We start from the raw sequence: 7,913 nt of genomic DNA, 5'->3' as shown, positions 1-7,913 counted from the left end.
GTTACTCTTGTTGCTGTTGTCACTGCTCATTGTCCCCCATTGTTGCTGTTGTCATGTTCATCATCATCAGTCACTACTATTAGAGTAGTTGTTATTACTCTTGTTGCTGTGCACCTGTCTGTCTGTCTGTCTGTCTGTCTGTGTCTCTCTCTCTCTCTCTCTGTCTCTCTCTCTCTCTCTCTCTCTCTCTCTCTCTCTCTCTCTCTCTCTCTCTCTCTCTCTCTCTCTCACCCCAACTGGTCGAGACAGACGACCACCCACCTAGAGCCGGAGGATCTGTCCTAGGTTTCTGCCTTTTAACAGGCAGTTTTTCCTTGCCCTTGTCTCCAAGGTCTTGCTCATGGTGGTACTGTTGGGTCTCTGTAAATAATGTTATAAAGAGTTCGGTCTAGACCTGCTCTATTTGAAAAGTGTCCTGAGATAACTTATGTTATGAATTGGCGCTATACAAATAAAACTGAATTGGATTGAATTGAATATATTGTCATTATATACACTGTTATTATATATATATAGTCATTATATATACTGTCCATGTTCCATATAGACACAGGTTGAGTTCAGTGACTGAAGCAAATAAAAACAGGATATTAACAGTTTCACTGTTTTCTTGGTGATGTGGATGGTTTGGTGTTTTTGTCCAATAACTTCAGTAAAAGGCAGAATTGGTTCAATCTGCAGAATAATAAATATAGATGTATAATATAATAAATTCATTGTAAATGTTTCTAAAGAGAGTCGCTGTGAGTCACATGGTGTCTGACCTCCTGCTGTACTGTATGAGGGGTTTCCCTGTGACGGGCTGTAATAAAACAGGGGCTGATGGGAAACTAATGTGTGTGTAATTGAGGTCGGTGACTTCCTTTAAAGAGACACACTGAACCAGTTACATGTCTTCATTTGTCCACACACACACACACACACACACACACACACAGTGCATTAACACTGGCCTCCGGCAGCACATGCGCCTCCTTTACTGAACAAACCAGCAGAAAGACTCGACTCTCTGCGTCTCCCTAATTAAAGAAACCCTGCAGTTACTTCAATTAGATGGCGAACGGGGGAACTATGTTACACATTTAAAGATTTAAATATCTCCTAAACTTGCCCGAGGCGCTGGCAGCTCGCTCTGTAATCTATGATTCTCCTTTCTGTGCGGAGAGAGGGGGAGATAAAGAGGGGAGGGAGGGGAGGGAGGAGGGAGCATGAGGAGGATGAGGGAGGATGAGGAGGGAGGAAGGTCCTCAGACATCCGTCAGTCTGACACTGGACGTGTGACGTTTGAGGTCACAGGCTGCAGCTCTCTGACGGTAAATAAAGAGAAAGAAGTCCTCAGAAGTACTGAAAAACCTGCAGAGATACAAATATAGCTTTATTATATATATACTATAGTATATATATAATATATATTATATATAATATACATATATATATAGTATATAATATAATATCTGAACGCTGAGTCAAACGGCACCAAACTCACTCTCTTGTTTCTTTTGAACATCTGCCGTTTTAACTGTGGATTTTATTCTCACTGGAATGAGTCGCCTTCGATGTGTGTGAGTATTAAGAGGAGCCGAGTTCTCCTGTAGTTCAGACCCTGGTTGCAGCCTCAGGTTCCTGATTCCTGATTGGTTGAACCAGCGTTGCAACTTCCTGAAGAGACTGAATGAATCATCTGCAGCAGTTTACCCACAACAACCTCCTACAGTTTTAATCTGTTGAAACATCACTGAACGACGTCTGATTGGGTTTGATTTTTCAGGGCTGAGCCAAAGTTGTTCGAATCGACTGGATTCAGGAGGTTTTGACTCGGCTGCGTTTTCAGATGCTAACAGCTTCACACCTCCACCAGCTTTATTAGCTCTGGGAGAAACAGGCTGCAGCACTGGAAAAGGAAGCATGCAGTGTGGATTAAAGAGCAACCGACCTTGAGGACGATCCACCGCTCAGACAGATCAGCCCCAAGAGGAGAGGAAGAGAGTCGGATATACTGCTCCTGGATAATGTCAAACAACAGGATCAGAGACTGTCTACAGAGACCTGATCCATCAACATCCTGGATCCTCGACAGGGATCGAGTTCAGAGCCGACCAGAGGAGGCGACTCTGTTTCTGTCTGGTGCTCAAACGCAGTCCGACTGTATGGACTCTGTTTCTATGTGAAGATGAAATTGTGTTATCCCATGAATTGAATTATGTTTTTCTGTGTGTGGCCTGAAGAAAATGAAAGTAGTGAGAATATACTTTACTGCCTCCTTGTGGCTGGTAATAATCACAATATTTACATAAAACTAGTTGTTTATAGGAACATTTATGTACATACATAAATATACATTAATATATGTATATATTAATATATATTAATGTATATTAATATATACATATATACACATTAATAAATATACATTAATATATGTATATATTAATATATATTAATGTATATTAATATATACATATATACACATTAATAAATATACATTAATGTGTATATATTAATATATACATATATACACATTAATAAATATACATTAATGTGTATATATGAATAAATATTAATATATATTAATGGATATTAATGTATATTAATGTATATTAATATATACATATATACACATTAATAAATATACATTAATGTGTACATATTTATGCTGCTGTGTTGATGAAGGTGGAGGGAGGTTGGGCAGGGTGATGGTTCCTCTGACAGTGACGCTCAGGGGCGTCTAAGACTTTATAAGACAAAGAGACTGGCTGGGTGGGGGACGTGGGGGTAGTATAGACTGCCCCCCCTCAGGGCACAGAGAGTGAGACAGTGTCCATGAAGAGGTGACAGACGACACACTGAGAGGATTCAGACACAAAGATCTCTTTGTTCTTAAACATCAACATCAGCTCATAAAGCAGCAGGCAGAGGTCTAAACAGGACGTATACCGTACATGACCTCTGCCTGCTCGTTTTTATTATTATTAACCTGATATATTATACACTCTTTATAGTCGGGATAAATAAAGTTATTTTACCTTTATGGCCTCCAGTCTTCAGTTTTATGAGAATCATTAAACACAGTTACAATAATGTTATTTTCTTTTTATTGCTCTATATTCCTCAATGTTTCTCCTACGGGGGATCAATAAAGGTATATCTTACATTATTAAATAAATACAATTAATTTTCTTTTAGATAATGTTGATCGTACGTGTTGGGATCCAAGGATACCTTTAAATATATACTTGTTCATTTGAAGTGTTTAACTGGACCAAAGGGAACATGTTGGAATCTGACCATGTGCTCAAACAAAGGGATTGTCCGGGGCCTTGTTGTAAGTCTAAAAGACTGTTTGTGGTGACTGAAAGTTATAAAACACGCCCACCAGATAACAGACCCCTCTGCGGGGGGGTCAAGAATGCAGCCAAGGTGTGGTTTAAAGGCCAAAAATGCCCAAACACTGGACTTTCATTGGTTAGAGATCCGTTGACCCCAGACCTGTTATCCCGGCTATTTAAACCAGAGAGACGCTCTTCTCTCTCTCTCTCTTCTCTTCTCCCTTCACCTCGCTCACACACACCCACACCAGGTGATAAGTTTTGGACCTCAGCGCTGCCTGACCCGCTGATGACGCACGACACAGGATTATAGCACGGCACGAGATTCAATTCAATTCAATTCAATTTTATTTGTGTAGGACCTTGTCCTCGTCTGCCTCTACAAGAGACACTTTATCTGTCTCTTAATTCAACAATCATCATATTATTTTGATTTTGTTCCACCGGGAGAGTTTTCAAGGCCTCCTCTTTCCCTTTGACCTTTTTGACCCAGGAGGGGAGGTGAGACTGTGGCGCCGACAGTCTCCTGCACAGAGAGCCTGGTTCTTTTCAGATTCTCAGATGGGATCTCTAAGGTGTCAATATGTTTTATCCTCTTTAACAGAACACTGACTTCTCCACAGATCAGAACGACACCCTACACCTAAAGTGGATCGTGTGTGATAATTAAGTGCCTTTTTGATTGTAAATCAGGGTTAGATATCCCTGAAATGTGTTTACATCTCTTTTGGTCTGACAGGTCCACCTCCAGAGAGAAACTCCTCTGGAATCCACATCTGGCATTCTGACAACCCTTCCTCTAAAGTGTAAATTACGATGTTTTCTTTTGATAGTGGACATTCCAATCTAGGAAGCAGTAACAGCAGTTGCACAGATATAGATTTAGTTCTGTTGGAGTATTATGGTAAAATTTCATCTCCTCCTAATTAACAGATTGCCATCCAGCATGAGAAGGACGCAAATGTAATGTTTGTCTGATGTTTCTGTCATCAGATTGGACTAAGTTACAAAATCATGTGTAAAATGTCTGAATGTTTGATGGAGCCACAGCGCCACCTTTTGGTAAGGTTCTGGTATAGCGTAAGGTACTTTCAAAACGAACTTTGTTTGATAACTGTATAGTAATACAATAAGTAAATGCCTGACACATATTTGTTATAACAAGGATTAAGCTAGCACTATACGAAATATGTACAGTCCCTCAGTGCTACTTTATATACATGTTTAATGATTAATGATTTAATGACTTTAATCAGTTCTACTTTTCTTTTACATTAAGTAATTTCGGTTATGTGATGTTAAAACATGTGAACTATGTATTAAGTCATGGTGGGTTCTGTGAACGGTGAATTATGATCTCGAAACTTTAAAAAACGATAGGAATAAATTAATAAAGTTATGTATATCAAATTATCACCAGAGGAAGTGACGCGCGCGGTCAGCTCCTCTCGTCCAGTTCCGCCTCCAGAATAAAAGCTATAAGAGATAGACTCTGGTCACTCTTCTCTTCTCTTTCGTTTTTCTTCTCTCTCTTGTATCCACTCGTTATTTATTCTCGCTCTTACTTTAATTCAATTTCCGTACTTTATTTTACTTCGTTTGCGACACGTGTTAATTTTTCCTCAAGTAATAACTTGCTGTGCTGAAGTACTTTCCTAAGTACTTTTATTTTGAAAGCTCAAGACACAAACGAATTTCTTCTTTTATCTTTTTGTAGTCTTATATATAAGATATATAATATATTATATATATATCGTCAAGTATTGTCGCCTTTTCACAGAAAGTGAATTTAATCAAATTCTTGGACTTTCTTGGAGAATTCTCCAGCCCAGCGTTTCATCCTGCAGTTATTTTCAAACAAGAAGCTGAATGAGTTTACAGTCAGAGCTGAAGACCAACCACTCTAAGACATTCATCATCAGCCAGAAGGACGTCGCAGTAGTTGACTGCTCAAGAAGACGTATAAACGTTTCCAGCCGAATAAAGACATTATTCTCCAGCCACCGTGCCCCCAACGCTCACTAGCGCACACAGCTGGGCCTTTTGGAGAGATTGCCACTGGAACCAGGGACTACAACTCCCTTCAGCCTGTTGGACCAGTGATGTAAAGCCGCAGTTGAGCTGAAAGCCAAGGACCTGGAATCCTTCCAAGTTCCATCTACAAACAAAGTAGTCTGACTCTCCGGTACACGGCCGGATTCACACACATGAAGAAGAGCTGGTGTCTTTTAAGTTTAAGAGAATTTTGGATTAGGGCCTCTCAGTTCTACAATTTACTCTCGTAATATTTTAAACTTACTGCCGCATCGCAAAATCCACCATCGCTCCTGAATCACCTAATAGTAATAATTCATTTACTGTCCACATATTCTGTTACTTGTTGTTGTTTGTTTGTTTATCATTTCATGCTATTTACTCTGCATTAGTTTAGTTAATAAACATATATAACCGTATGTCCTTGTTGGTGCAGGTTTGATTCGATGCGGGGAAATCGATGAATCGTGTAAAAGAAATCACTACTTCAGAAATATGAGATTAAATATAGATTTTGAAACTTAATAAATTGATTTAAAATTGATTTGATTAGATCTGTGGAATAATTTCCTCCGGATTATTCCAGTAGCTAAACAAGGAGATGGTGCCCCATTTACGAGTGTATTATTAATCCCCAGTGATTAATTACCTTTCTAATTAAATAGTAGTGTATTCCCCTACATTTGTATAGCACCAATTCATAACAGAAGTTATCTCAGGACACTTTTCAAATAGAGCAGGTCTAGACCGAACTCTTTAACATTAATTACAGAGACCCAACAGTACCACCATGAGCAAGACCTTGGAGACAAGGGCAAGGAAAAACCTAAGACAGATCCTTCGGCTCTAGGTGGGTGGTCGTCTGTCTCGACCAGTTGGGGAGAGAGAGAGAGAGAGAGAGAGAGAGACAGCAGAGAGAGAGACAGACAGACAGACAGACAGACAGACAGACAGGTGCACAGCAACAACAGTATTGGCAATGGCAATCTAGCAGGACCATGGCAGGAGGCTCCACCAGGATCGATAAGAACCTGCGAGACGAGAAAGCACAAGAACTCCGGGGAAGAAGTGAAGTTAGTAACATGCATTAAAGGGACATGAATGAGTGCAGAAAGAGAGAGGAAGAGAGGAGCTCAGTGCACCATGGGAAATCCCCCGATAGTCTAGGCCTATAGCAGCATAACTAAGGGATGGTTCAGGACTCACCTGATCCAGCCCTAACTATAAGCTTTATCAAAGAGGAATGTCTTAAGCCTACTCTTGAATGTGGAGAGGGTGTCTGCCTCCCGAACCACAACTGGAAGCTGGTTCCACAGGAGAGGAGCTTGGTAACTGAAGGCTCTGGCTCCTGTTCTACTTTTTAGAGACTATAGGAACCACAAGTAGCCCTGCATTCAGAGAACGTAGTGTTCTAGAGGGGTAATAGGGTACTATGAGCTCTTTAAGATATGAAGGGGCCTGACCATGAAGAGCTTTATAGGTGAGGAGGAGGATTTTAAATTCAATTCTACATTTTACAGGGAGCCAATGCAGAGTAGCTAGTACAGGAGAGATGTGATCTCTTTTTCTAGTTCCTGTCAGTACTCGTGCTGCAGCGTTCTGAATTAATTGGAGCGTTTTAATGGACTTATTGGGGCAACCTGATAATAAAGAGTTGCAGTAATCCAGCCTTGAAGTAACAAATGCATGGATTAGTTTTTCTGCATCTGTCTGTGATAGTATGTGTCTAATTTTTCTAATATTACGTAAATGAAAGAAGGCAGTCCTAGAGGTCTGCTTTATGTGGGAGTTAAATGACAAATCCTGATCAAAGATAACTCCAAGATTCCTGACAGTGGTGCTAGAGGCCAAGTTAATGCCATCTAGAGTGACTATATCTTTAGACAGTGAGTCTCTAAGGTTTTTGGGGCCAAGAACAAGAATTTCGGTTTTTTCTGAGTTTAACAACGAGAGCATACTATTTCCTTCGATCCCTGCCCAGCGCACCGCTAACGGAAGTCATCATCTGCAGCTTCAAACAGAAAGTCTGTCAGCTGACTTTACCGGAGCAACGCGATGTTAACGCTGAGTCGTTAGCTCTGCAGAGCAACGAGCGAAACCTCTTTCCTCTTGCTACCTGCGCCAGCGGACATCACACAGTATAGACTGGACTTCAGAACCACAATTCTGATCAGCCTGGCTCACAGGACCACCGGCTGACCCACGCAGCTCACCCGCAACTCTAACGTACTGGGCATAGACAGACAACTTAACAGAGTTAACGACTAAACAAGGACTGTTTAATTATTGTTAATGTTGCAGATGTGTTTTATTCAGGTTACTGTGGTTATTGTGATGTTGCTTTGATTAACTGAGGTTACTATGGTAACTGCAGTCTTTGAGACAGTGCTAAGGTGATGTTAGTTTAATGCCTCACACGGACATTGTCTTTGCACGCACTAACTCCCTTTTTACGGCACTGTTAATCTACGATCACACACACACACATATTCTGTCTAACCCTTATCACACACACGAGGCTCGCGCTTCTTCATGCTCTTTGTCTCTCACTAA

The 7,913-nt window shown here is 40.6% G+C and overlaps 1 protein-coding gene across 1 annotated transcript in view; it reads right to left on the bottom strand.

The window, feature by feature from the left end:
• Nucleotides 1-6,022: 6,022 nt before the first annotated feature.
• The window catches only part of LOC127352651 (uncharacterized), a 221,359-nt gene continuing 219,468 nt past the window's right edge, over nucleotides 6,023-7,913 (bottom strand). Inside the window, exon 3 of the transcript XR_007881148.1 lies at nucleotides 6,023-6,161. The gene's annotated coding sequence lies outside the window, so the exon portion shown is untranslated. The remainder of the gene's footprint in view (nucleotides 6,162-7,913) is intronic.

The sequence above is a fragment of the Dicentrarchus labrax genome, unplaced genomic scaffold (genome assembly GCF_905237075.1).
Source record: "Dicentrarchus labrax unplaced genomic scaffold, dlabrax2021, whole genome shotgun sequence".
NCBI lineage: Eukaryota > Metazoa > Chordata > Actinopteri > Moronidae > Dicentrarchus > Dicentrarchus labrax.
The sequence above is the reverse complement of the archived record's forward strand: the minus strand, read 5'-3'. Positions and strand labels throughout refer to the sequence as shown.